This window comes from Rana temporaria, chromosome 7 (assembly GCF_905171775.1).
Source record: "Rana temporaria chromosome 7, aRanTem1.1, whole genome shotgun sequence".
NCBI classification, from domain to species: Eukaryota; Metazoa; Chordata; class Amphibia; order Anura; family Ranidae; genus Rana; species Rana temporaria.
Genome location: NC_053495.1, coordinates 95,526,523 through 95,540,287, shown reverse-complemented (window position 1 = coordinate 95,540,287; position 13,765 = coordinate 95,526,523). Strand labels below are relative to the sequence as shown.

Sequence of the window (13,765 nt, the reverse complement as noted above, 5' to 3'; positions counted from 1 at the left end):
AGGGGAAAACCCAAAACACCTTGACCTGACTGCTGCCACCCTTGGTCTGGGGTGGTAACGGCACCCCAGATAACAATAGTGGTCACTCACAGTACAACCATGGCTGGAACAGAGGCCCAAATTTTGTAAAAAATCATACAGTCTGAGTCAACTAACTACTGACTACCCTCTAAATTAAAAGCAGCGCTGGCTAAAAAAAAAAGGCCGCTACATTTGTACCTATGAAATCTCCCCTTAAACTTCACGAATCATCTGAGGCTTTCAGTTGGCTTTTTTGTTAACATACTTAACGCCATTTAGAATAGCAAACCTGTGTGCTCTTCTCCTCTTATCCCATCCTATATCATATATCCTTATTCTCTCTATATATATAGCTGATGAGGTGATTGAAACTTCCTTGCTTCAATATGGATTATGCCAGTTAACTGTCAGTGCTCTCCCTTCAATCCATGACAAGTTCCTCCTCTGCATCCTCTGATTAGAAGCAATTCTTCTCTCCCCTCCAGCAACATGTGGTTCTCCCTCTGCCTCCCTGTGCACAATCAGCTCCTGCCCTATCTCCAGGGCTGCTGTTAGAAATAATGGGGCCCTGTACAGCGTACATGACAGGGCCCCCCTCCTTTCTATTTTATTTTTTACTTTTTTTTGGTGAAATATCAGGTGTCTACACAGACCCCTGATGTCTCACATTTGAGAAAGAGAAAGGGATTTGCCAGTCCCTTTCTCTGCAGCCTCAGCTGCACTGGACAGTCAATAAATAGGAAGTGCTCTGATGTTTCCTGTTCATTGACAAATCAAAGCACAAACACAATTTAGTATGCATCAGTAATAAATGAACACACTGAGTGATTGGTACTAATCGCTCACTGTATTCATTCAAGAAATGAAGGGGCTGGTAAAAGGAGGAGAAGGCAGCAGATGGCATGGCACAGTGGCTGCGTTTTGATGGCACAGTGGTTGCGTTTTGATGGCACAGTGACTGCATTTGATGGCATGGCACAGTGGTGACAATTGATAGGTACAGTGAGGCTGCAATTGTTTTTTTTTTTTCGCTTGCGCCCCCCAAAAATTTTGAGCACCAGCCGCCACTGATTGGTATCAGTGCCCCATCATTGGTATTAGTGGGAGGAACAGAGTCCTCCTTCATTGGTATCAGTGGGAGGAATAATGCCCCATCATTGGTATCAATGGGAGAAATAGTGTTCCAAGGGCCAGATAAAGTCTAGCAAAGGGCCCCAGTTTGGAGACCACTGGGTAAAGTATGGTATTAGTTCATATAATGGCTCTTATAAAACCACACCCTATATTAGATGAATGCCCCTCCCCTAATTCTGAATCTTCGCCTACAATGGTTTGCTGGATGTCCCTAGAAAATGAAGCCGTTACAAGCATGCATTCCATTCCCCAGACAGTAGTGTAGACGGCTGGATGCGCCCTTCCCGGACTGCACTAGGAATGTGGAGTGTCACAGAGCACCGTGTCTAACAAAGACACTTCTCTCTCCTCACACACACACCGATACCAGGCTCCTCGGCTCATTGTTACACCTTTGCCCCAGAACATTACAGTATTCCTGACATTAGTTTCCTGTCACTTTGATATACGATTGGCTAAGTGGGCAGAGCGCGCAAACTTCGCCGTGACTGGAACGTGTTCCGCGCCACGGATTGGTCAGCAGAGATGACGGGCTGCTCTATGCCGCGCCTCCTAGCTGTGGGCGGGATCGTCCGGCCGCCTCCCTGCTTGAAACCTACATCGCTGAGGAATAGTAGTTGGTCCCCCGACTTCTTCTGAGGAGGCAGCGATATCGTTCAAGTCTTCGGATCTCTCTGCGGCTCTTCTTCCCGGCTGAGCCTAGGCGCCTTGTCTCAGGTACGGTCCGTGCTGTCCTCGGTGTGCACAGTCATACCTCAGCTCATGGTTCCGGCCGCTCACCTTTCCCGTGTCAGTGAGTGGAGGGGAGCTGGAAGTTGTACTTCTCTCCGGGCGGGGGGCGGGAGCGGCCACTCCTAGAGTGTGACTCCGGGGAGCCGGCCAGGTGCTGCTCCTTCCTGAGGGGGGTGTAGAGCAGCCATGACTGGGCAGCGTGTGTGAGGAGAACCGGGCAGCCCGCTCTAATCCACACCCGCCCTTGACCTCTATGTGGAGGTCGTGTAGGATGGTAATCTCTCCACCTTAAAGAGTAAAGTTCATGGTGTGGCGCAGTGTTGTAGGAGCCACTTCCTGTGCTGTGTGAGAGGAGGGTGGGGTGCCGGCTTCCTGTAATCCGTGTACCCGCAGGCTCTTCTTTCTCTTACATACACACCTTACTATCAGAGAAGAGATCTCCTCCACCCCAACCTGCATCTACATACACCTTACTATCAGAGAAGAGATCTCCTCCACCCCAACCTGCATCTACATACACCTTACTATCAGAGAAGAGATCTCCTCCACCCCAACCTGCATCTACATACACCTTACTATCAGAGGAGACATCTCCTCCACCCCAACCTTCATCTACATACACCTCACTATCCGAGGAGAGATCTCCTCCACCCCAACCTTCATCTACATACACCTTACTATCACAGGAGAGATCTCCACCCCAACCTTCATCTACATACACCTTACTATCACAGGAGAGATCTCCACCCCAACCTTCATCTACATACACCTTACTATCACAGGAGAGATCTCCACCCCAACCTTCATCTACATACACCTTACTATGAGGAGAGATCTCCTCCACCCAAACCTTCATCTACCTACACCTTACTATCCGAGGAGACATCTCCACCCCAACCTTCATCTACATACACCTTACTATCCGAGGAGACATCTCCTCCACCCAAACCTGCATCTACATACACCTTACTATGAGGAGACATTCCACCCCAAACCTGCATCTACATACACCTCACTATGAAGGGACATCTCCACCCAAACCTGCATCTACATACACCTCACTATCCGAGGAGAGATCTCCACCCCAACCTGCATCTACATACACCTTATTATCCGAGGAGACATCTCCTCCACCCCAACCTGCATCTACATACACCTTACTATGAAGAGACATCTCCACCCCAACCTGCATCTACATAAACACTGCTACGTGGTTCTGGGCCTGCCCTGGGGGCGGGGTTCACAGGAACTAGATTGTTAGATGTATGGCTACCATACACTACACCCTAATATTGTATCTGCTTCTGTTGTCATTAGGTTACTGTACAATTGGAAAAACCATTCCATATTGAATTCTTTCCTACCACTGGATTGTTCATCCAAACCAGTCAGAATCATTTCCATTTTAAATGATCAGTTTTGCGATAAATTGTTGACTTGAGAATTTAGAGATCTGATATTGTGAAGAATCGTTTGGTCAGAGCATTGCGTGTATGGCCACCGTTAGACTCTTCATATACAATCTGATTGCACAATCTCCTTTATCTCTAGTACAGGTGCTTTCCTGACTTCAAAATATTTGAATGGATTGTTTGTATTTGTTTTGGTAAAGCTGGCCATAGATTTGTTTTTTGTACCAGCCAAACCACTAATTTTCAATGCCATTGCACGTGTGTTTTATGCTAAGTCCACTGTATATTCTCTTGTGGGACTGCCAGACAGCGGTTTACAAAAATAAATGGATTCCCCCATCCACATATTGGAGGCGGATGAAATAATCCTCTCTGCTGTGTCATTGTATTCTGACATCAGGGACTCCTCTGCTGCCAAACTATGCTGATCAGTTCTCCAACCAATAGGCATCTGATATGCTGATCAAATACAGATTTCTACAATGCCTCATTCCAGAGGAGCTGATCACTAGGTTGGCTCTTCTTGAACAGGAACGGCCATAGATGGATTGATATTCGGTTGGGCCCCTGCTGAACCAGGTGGATTTTGATCCATTTATGGCCAGCTGTAGTCCGAAGGAGATTGAATAAAGGTTGGTAGCTCTAGGCCGACTATACAATGTAGTAAAGACAGCCTATCTGACTAGATACAAATGGATACAAGTGGATCATTTAGGTAGGGCTTCATACACTGTTTTGATCTGAACTAGAATGATTAGATATTACACCTTCAGTCTCTATTCAATTTGTATCCAGCCAGGTAGGCTGTGATACTAAATCGTTGTTGGACCCTAGAGGTCACCAGACCTGTAATAATCTTGCCATACACAATGTCTTTAGATTTACTAGTGCTATGTAATGGGAGGACCTAAACAAGGCCATTGCAAGTACATAGTAGTTTGTAAAATCTTATGCATCTGCCATCAGATTGTAGTGTGTGTGTGTGTGTGTGTGTGTGTGTGTGTGTGTGTGTGTGTGTGTGTGTGTGTTTTAGTCAGATTGCAAGTTGCATGGCCCTTTTTTGTTCTATCATTGGGACAGGCTAGGTGCTGGAAGATTGTTTATTACCAAGTCCTGCATAGTTTATTCCCACCGTGGTCGTGACTTTGTCACATGTGTTCTGTAGCTGTCGTTAAGTAACTTCAAACAGTAAAGATGGTTTAATGGAATTGCAGAAAACCTTCAATTATTATGTGGATTATCACAAAGTTGTATTGGAAAGTATAGTGTAATCAGTTCTTTGTGTGTGTGTGGCATAAGAGAGCTCAGCTACCTTTGTGAGCACTTCCTGTAAGTAAGGTTTCCTCTACAAGCTGCCACACCCAACATGAGTCTAATGGCTCCTAACTATCCTTTATTTAGGACTGACCCTCTTCTCCAACCTACTCCCTCTTAATTTGTCACTTTCTTCTGAACTGACCTAGTGTTTTAGAATGCACTAAGCAAGTCATCCAACCACAATTGCATTTGATATTTTAAAAAGCCAGTATAAAGGAATGTAGTTATGAAAAGAGAACTTGTGGGTTAGCATTTCATGTTCTACTTATTAACTCTTCCTGGTTGGTGTAACTCGAGACGGATGACGGCTGCATATCTTGTCTAAAAGCTATATCACTTGTGCATTTGCAGTGTACCTAGGAACTTGTTCTGTTTAGTCTGTTAATTTTCTTTATAATTTGGTAAATTGATTTGTTGGGGCAATTGTCCAGTTTGAGGAGGCACACCCAGGACAGCATGACCCCCTACAGCCTACATAATACCCTGCTTCTAAGCTGCTCTGTAATTAAAATCATAAACTTAATTTCATCCAGCCCCATTAAATGAGCTCTTGTGAAAGGTTTGCAAAAATCGCAGGCAATTGTAATAAGGTGGAAAGCTGTGCAGAAACAGGACTTTGTATTTTCATTGTCCTTTATGATATGGGTCGTGTTTGGTCCGTCTGCACGCCCTTTAGGGTTTCTAAGGTCCAGCTAGCTGGCCAGTCCATACCAGCCTGGTTCACTTTAGTGTGTTGCATGGGCTTCCTAACATTCCTTAACAGGCCAAAAATCGACCCGAAGATTTTTTATTTATTTTAATTCCTTTAAAACTTTAAAAAAAAATTGCAGCTTTTGCTGCAATACTCGCCTTCTCCCCCAAGACTGTCCTCCAAAGACTCTGCCTTTTACTAGGCAGCCACTGCTGTTATACGTTGACTGGTGCCAAGCATTGTTAAAATGCATTTGTGACAAGAGGTAGTTGGTGACTTGGCACAGCTATCCAAGGAAGTGGATTACTCAACCCCAGGATCTGAGGTAGACAGTGACTCACCCCCTGGGCTTGCATCATGGCACAGCCTTGGCTCGCACCAAAATACAATTGCCCATTAAACTGCAAAGGCAGTGTAAGGGGCTGTGCATATGCAGTGGCTGAGATGCCCTGCATCGCCACTCAGTGAAAATCTCCTGTTTGGGTTTGGGGGGGCTAGTGCCAGCCGCTGAATGTAACGCATTCAACTAAATGGGGCCGTCTGCCACTGCATGCAATTCACAGTTGCAGCGTTGTGTTGCAGGCTTTAGGGGGTCAAAACTGTCAGTTTTTATAGTAACCTGTATAAAATAAATGTGTACATGTTTTTTTGTCTGGCCATGCGATCCTGCAGCTGTGTGTAAGGAAGCAGGAGACGTTGGCTCCGAATCCTAGAGCTGTGGTGTTGCCAGCGCCCCCTGCAGCTGCTGCTTGTGGACATGCAGGAGCTCAAGCTGCAGGATCACATGAAGCAAAAAAGGTTAAGTATACAGATTTTTTTTTTTTTTTTTTTTTTTATTCAGGTTAGGCACAATAGGGGAGGGAACATTTTTTTTAAGAATAAGTTGGGTTTTTCCTTTCACTTCAAACCTTCTATAAATAGAAGCAGGTGTTTATATTTTTAGACACCAGCCAATGACTATTTAACAGGTGACTGTTATGAGAAAAGATGCAGGGATTTTAATTTTAGCTAATCTTAATGGTGGATTTATGAAGTTATTAGTAATTTCAAGTTTAACGCTGCTATAATTTTAAATTGCCACCCTGCCAGTTTTATCCCCAATACCGTGTGATATCGGGCATGCTGTATTTTTTTTTTCCATTTGGGCTTGTGCCATACTTTCAATCCTAAGAGCGCGGTTACTTTAAAGGCAGGCAGCAACCATAGGCATTTCAGACTGCTTATGAGAAGTTAAATAAACAGTCAGACATTGTATTAAGGGAACAAAAATCTATATGAAAAGGCATGAAGTTTGAGCACCCGAGATTTGGCAGGCACAGAGTGGCAGCACTGATTGACACTCTTGGGGCTGCATTGTGATCAGGGCACTGATCAGTCCCCCCCTGATTGCCGATACACATCTCCCTTGTGAGGAGATGCCGCTAATTGGCTTGCCTCACACTGACGGCATCGATTTCAATGCACACCGCTCCTAAAGCGCCTCCAAGAAGCTGCTTGCAGGACTTTTTTTGACACTCTGCCAGCGCAGTGCCCCAGTGTGAAAGCACTCGTGCTTTCACACTGGGATTGCAGATGAAGCTTTTTTCAGGTGATATTTTTAGTGGGAAGGGAAGATTCATTACAGGAAGCAAATGCAACATTAATCATCTGCTCTTCTCAAAATGGCCATGGTTAGAAAAGAAGGGGGGTGCTTTTCTAAGTGACTTCTCCACAAAACGCATGGATGGTTGAGTTTTCACATTCCAGGACAGCTACTTGAGAGATGATTGGCTTTGCCCTCTACAGGAAACCCAAATCAGATACAATTAAAAAGGCCCCTCCCTTTCCTCTGACCCTCAGTTGTTTTTGTGTTTCCAGACCTTCCAGGAGCACCGACACGTTTTTGTTTTTCTTGGGTCTGGTAACTGGTTGGTTGGACCCCCTTCTCTGGTGTCAACGAGGACTAGTTGTTGCCAAGTCTGTGTTTTTTAGTCATGTACTCCCAGGAGGGGTTCGCTTGGCGCAATACACTGACAGGTGCGTTTCTAGCAGGACAACAGCAGCCTATTTCTCTGGCCGATCTCCGCTCGCCCAATGGAGCTTGAGGACAGGTCTGAGGATGGAGCATCTGCTCGGATTGAACCAGCGGCAGCCTCCGGCATGCCCAGGGGGGAGGGGGCGAGCAGGAGTGTCCTGACTTGCCTGCTCGCCTCCCCCCCCCCCCCCTCAAGAGGCTTTTTCACACCAGGAAGAAAGCCTGGCATTACTGTGTGGAGTTACAGACAGAAGAACAGGAAGTGAGGATTTCTCAGAAGAAATATGGACATTTTAAAGCAAAATCTAAGGATGAGGTAAGTGAAGGAGGACTGCACTAAGGTAAAGGAAGCTATTTAGGGAAACCTTTTTTTTACCTTTAAAACCCCTTTAAAGTCCGTTTACCAGCAGTGTACATGAGGCTTAAGAGAAACATGTTTTTGTTTTTTCAAAATATTTGGTCTCTTCCGTTTAGCAAAAAAAGTGAATTGTATACCACCAAAAAGCTGTCTCAAAAAAAAAAAAATATAAAAATTTCACATGGGTACAGTGTTGCATGACTGCGCAATTTGTCATTTAAAGTGGGACAGGACCGCAAGCTGAAAATTTACCTAGGAAGGGGGTGAAGGTGCCTGGTTAAAGGGATTGTAAAGGGTTTTTTTTTTTTTCTAAGTGGGTTCCTTAACTACATGCCGACCAGCCGCCCGTAGCTCTACGTCGCCTCGCGAAGCGGCCACTAGGGGCGTGCTGCTGGAGACGTGCGCGACGCCCGCGGTCGCTCGTTACAGAGCGAGAACCGAGAGCTGTCAGGGGAGAAATGCCTCACCGTCTGTTCATTTAATGTATGAACAGCAATCAGTTGTTTCCCCTAGTCAGTCCGCCCCCCTACAGTTAGAACACACCCAGGAAACATACTTAACCCCATTCCCCGCCCCCTAGTGTTAACCCCTTCACTGCCAGTGGCATTTTTTTATAGTAATCAATGCATTTTTATAGCACTGATCGCTATAAAAATGCCAATGGTCCCAAAAATGTGTCAAGTGTCCACCATAATGTCGCAGTACCAGAAAAAATTGCTGATCTCCGCCATTACTAGTAAAAAAATAAAAATATTAAGAAAAATGCCGTAAAACGACCCCCTATTTTGTAAACTTTTGCGCAAACCAATCAATAAACGCTTATTGCTTTTTTTTTTTTTTTTTTTTTATTTTTTTTTTTTACACGAAAAATATGTAGAATACGTATCGGCCTAAACTGAGGAAAACAACGTTTTTTTTTTTTATATATATTTTGGGGTAAAAATATATTTATGGTAAAAAATATTATTTTTTTTTTAAATTGTCGCTCTATTGTTTATAGCGCAAAAAATAAAAACTGCAGAGGTGATCAAATACCACCAAAAGAAAGCTCTATTTGTGGGGGGGAAAAAGACGCCAATTTTGTTTGGGAGCCACGTCGCACGACTGCGCAATTGTCAGTTAAAGCGACGCAGTGCAGAATCGCAAAAAGTGCTCTGGTCTTTGACCAGCAATATGGTCCGAGGGTTAAGTGGTTAAGCTAGTGCATTGTTTCACTTACACTTTTTTTTTCTTCGTCTGCATTTCTCACTTCCTCTTTCTCCTCAGTAAGCTTGCGCCCATCATCCGAGCTGTACTGGCTGGGGGTTAGTCAGCGTGCTTGCCCCCTCCCTTGGGACTACATCCCTGCGGATTCACAGCATCTCCCTTCAGGGATGGGGCAAGCACGCTGACTAACCCCCAGCCAAAATGGCTCAGATGGGGACAAGCTTACTGAGGAGGAACAGGAAGTGAGAAATTCAGACAAGGGTTGGGGGAAAAACATTTAGAAGGGAAATCGAAGGAAAAATACGTGAACCAACAATGCACTAGCTTAAAGGAAGCCATTTAGAAAATTTAAAAAACAAAGCTTTACAACCTCTTTTAAAGGGTTGTAAAGGTGTGTATGTATGTGTGTGTGTGTGTGTGTGTGTGTGTGTGTGTGTGTGTGTGTGTGTGTGTGTGTGTGTGTGTGTGTGTGTGTGTGTGTGTGTGTGTGTGTGTGTGTGTGTGTGTGTGTGTGTGTGTGTGTGTGTATATATATATATTTCTAAATGGCTTACTTTACCTTAGTGCAGTACCTACGTTGCAGATGGAGAAAGGAGCTTTGTGTTAGTGGGCGTCCTGACTCTCCTGTAGTCCAAGGGAGGGGGAGCATGACACAGGGAGAAAGCCTTGCGTTACTGTGCGGAGTTAGACAGAACAGGAAGTGAGGATTTCTCAGAAGAAATAAGGACATTTAAAAGCAAAATGGAAGGATGAGGTAAAGGAAGCTATTTAGGGAAAAAAATGTACCTTTCCAACCCCTTTAAGTGGTTAAAGGCTAAGTTTATCTGTGAACACGTCACATCCGTATTTAGCGTGTAACATGTTGCTAAGCTAACCAGGTTTAGATGAACTTTGAGGCAGGTTCACATTCTGTTGCAGTAACATGCACATTAACACCTAGTACCTTGTGGTTTGCCTTATGGCAGCCTACTTTGAGTCCATTCCTGGAGAGGGTTTTTTTACCCCTGCAGATAACCTGAATTTACTAGGATTGTCTCTAACAGGAGGTAGTGTGTTGCCCTGCCTTTATAGGATCAGCCGGCTCTTTCAGGCCTGAGAGGGTCTTTTAGATCTCCCCTAGTGCGAAGGACTGGAAACGCCCTGACATCCTGGGCTCCTTTTCCCTTTTGGGAGAGATATTACCCAATGGCTTTGTCCCACAGTCGATGCTCCAATAACATTCCTAGCGCCAAATGGTTTCAATGTATGTCTGCAGCTTGCACTGCTGTCATGGACAGGTGCAAGCATCCAGGGCTGTGGAGTCGGAGTCGAGGGAAATTTTGGGTACCTGGAGTCGGCAAACAATGCACCGACTCCTACTAAATTTAGATTGGAATTAAAAAAAAAATTCCAACAGGAGTTTTATAAAGCACTAAAAGAAGTTGAAGAGTATGATCGCTCATCAAAACTTACTGTTGAAGAAGCCATCCTTGTTTATCCAAAAATCGTTAGTGATGTGGCCAGAATAGTTACTGCAATGCCACCCACCCAAGTCAGTGTCGAAAGATTATTTTCAGCCCTAAAAATAATACTGACCTAAGAGCCTCTATGAAAGAGGATCTGGCAGAGGCAATTCTCTTCCTTAGAGCTCTACATTGAATTGATTTGCATTTGCTAAGCCTATAACTACATTTCAAGATTAATATAAACCATTTCTAGGTTTTACAGATTTTGTTTTTGGTTCATTATTGATAAGCTTTGTTTTTGTTCTAAAACAACCAAATAATCTGGTTTGTATTTTTGAACTGGTAAAGATCCTGTTCCTGATGTTTATGCCTGCTGCTACTATCCAGCCACTTGATTGATTAATATATATTTTTTTTTTTATAAAACTTTGTTTTCATTGTGTTTGTCTTTTGCTTAAACTGTGCAATACAGTAGACTGTTGGCTTCCCAGCCAGTAGTCCTGTGGTATAGGTTGCGTTTCTTTCCCTCAAGGAATGTATAAAATACATTCGCATATTAATACAGAGGAGTCGGAGTCGAGTCTGAGTCGGAAGTACATAAAACTGAGGAGTCGGAACATTTATCTACCGACTCCACAGCCCTGCAAGCATCTATGTTTTTTTTTTTCCTCACTTGGCGTTTTTATATACATCTGCATGTGAAGAGCTTTTTGGCTGTATGCCTGGGGTGCTGACTATTCATCTATGAACACTTCTTAGCTATCCTTCAAGGAAAGTTCACCTTTAGTTGTTCTTATGACTTCATCATTGGCAATGCCACTGGTGCTCGGGTTAGGAGGTTAATGGAAGGGGCTGACGACCACCCCCTGCTGTGAAAGCCTGTAGACATTCTGAGCCTGCTCCCTACTCAAGAAAGAGGTCATCTAACTGTTTTACTCAGTCTGCATGAAGGTTTACTTTCTCAGTATTTAAAGTGATACTAAAATCTTATGTACAAAAAATCTAAATTTATACTTGCCTGTTCTGTATAGTGGTTTTGTATCAAGCAGCCCGAATTCTCCTTCTCTGGTCCCTCTTTGATGCTCCTGGCCCCTCCCTCCTGTTGAGTGCCCCCAAAGCAAGCAGCTTGCTATGGCGTCATTCGAGCCAAGCCACAGCTCCCTGTGTCCATTCAGACATGGAGCTGTGATTTGGCCCCACCCCCTCTTCTCATTGGCTCTCTGACAGCAGCAGGAGCCAATGGCACCACGCTGCTGTCTCCAGGCAGCCAAGATACTACTGCAACATCGCTGGATCTAGATGGGCTGAGATAAGTATTATGGGGGCTGAGGGGGGGTGCTGCACACAGAATGCTTTTTTTTGCAGCGCCTCAGTGTGAAAGGGCTCTTGCAACCCCTTCAAGTCACTCCTTGTTGCCTTCATCCTATATCCTTAAAACAAGCCTCTCCTTCAAGTGTGTGTGTGTGTGTGTGTGTTTCTTCCTTTGCCCATTTGGGTTTACTATGTCGGTTTGTCTGGATCCTATCTTTAGTGACTCTAGTAACCCTGTAGAATGTTTTAACCTTAAAACATGGGTGTTCACTTGAAATCTCCACTTAAGTTGGTCATACATTATACAATTTTCTACATTTCCTTTAGGTGTTCTCTCAACTATGTGGTATATGATTGCATACAAATTGAAAGTGTTTAGGTTTGACCTCATATTGTATAGTCTTGGTAAATCTAAAGTAAAATTGTATAATTTGCCAGCCTAAGGGAGTCTACTCCTGTAGACCTTCAACCCACTTATGTGCGTGTGTGTGTGTTAAATCATAATTTTTATGACTTGCTGTTGACTCACCGACAGTCTCATTCATTTTAACCACTTATGCCCCGGACCATTTTGTTTCTAAAGGTCCAGGCCCCTTTTTGCGATTCGGCACTGTGTCGCTTTAACTGACAATTTCGCAGTCGTGCGACGTTTTCTCCCACAAATGGAGCTTTCTTTTGGTGGTATTTGATCACCTGCGGTTTTTATTTTTTGCGCTATAAACAAAAATAGAGCGTCAATTTTTCAAAAAATTCTATATTTTTTAATTTTTGCTATATCCCCCAAAAATGTATCAACATTTTTTTTTCCTCAGTTTAGGCTGATACGTAGTCTTCCACATATTTATGGTAAGAAAAATCGCAATAAGCGGTGACTGGTTTGCGAAAGGTTATAGCGGTTACAAATAGGATAGTTTTTTTTTTTTTTTTACCAGTAATGGCGGCGATCAGCTCTCCCCCAGCCCCCCCCCCCCAATAATGGCATGCAATACTAAGCTGCAGTTTCTAAATCTAGTAAAATACTTTCTTGTGTTAGGAATTCTATACTTCAGAGAGACAGTTTTTTACCCCGTGCAAAGACCTCGTCTGGAATATGTAGGAAAACTGCAGATTCTGTGGGTGGATCTGTTGTCTGGAGCTCGGTGGGCAGAGTGTTGATGTCAGACTCCCTGCCCTCCTCTACACTCCCCTTGCCAGCATGCATTTTCTCTTGTGTATTTTACACTAAATTCTGCTATGATCACCAACATCCAGTCAAAACCCAGAAAAGTAACCACATGACTTCAGCATGCCCAATCATGCTGAGATGTGGAACAGCCAATTATGGGAGAGCTTCAGAAGAAAGGAGTTGGGGTGGGAATTAAAAAAATAAATAAAAAATCTCAGACTTGTGCATGATATATGAAAATCACCTGTCACTCACAGCAGGGGGGAAGAATAGACAAGGTTTTCTGTTTTTTTATCTCACTAAAAAGAGGATTGCTCAGAGCTGGATTAACTTTGTGGCAAGACTGGGCACAGATCTGAAATCCTATACTATACATTGTGCCAGCCACTTTAAGGCGAGGGGAATGATTATCATGTATATGTATGTAATTTGCCCATATAGTGAATTTTTGTGTAGTGATTCACTTTAAAGCGGAGGTTCACACAAAAAGTGAACCTCTGCTTTTTGGATCCTCCCCCCTCCGGTGACACATTTGGGACCTTTCAGGGGAGGGGTGCAGATACCTGTCTGAGACAGGTATTTGCACCACTTCCGGGTCTGATCCCTGCGGGGAATCCAGCTTGTGACGTCACTCCCCCCGCTGTCTTCTGGGAAACGCTGTTCCCAGGAGAGAGCGGGGACCAGTGACGGCGCGCTGCGATCCTCGCGCATGCGCAGTAGGGAATTGGGCAGTGAAGCCGTTGGGCTTCACTTCCTGGTTCCCTCACCGAGGATGGCGGCGGAAGCAGCCGAGGACCGAGCGATTGCTCAGCCTCGGCTGCTGACATTGCGAGTGCACTGGACAGGTAAGTGTCCATTTTTTAAAAGTCAGTAGCTGCTGTCGTATTTGTTTTTTTTTTGTTTTTTTTGTTTTTAAAGTCAGCAGCTACAATCGTCGGTACCTCCGCTTTAAGGTCAAA

At 44.3% G+C, this 13,765-nt stretch overlaps 1 protein-coding gene across 1 annotated transcript in view; it reads left to right on the top strand.

The window, feature by feature from the left end:
- Positions 1-1,735: 1,735 nt before the first annotated feature.
- The window catches only part of MYH9 (myosin heavy chain 9), a 135,597-nt gene continuing 123,567 nt past the window's right edge, over positions 1,736-13,765 (top strand). Inside the window, exon 1 of the mRNA XM_040359691.1 lies at positions 1,736-1,872. The gene's annotated coding sequence lies outside the window, so the exon portion shown is untranslated. The remainder of the gene's footprint in view (positions 1,873-13,765) is intronic.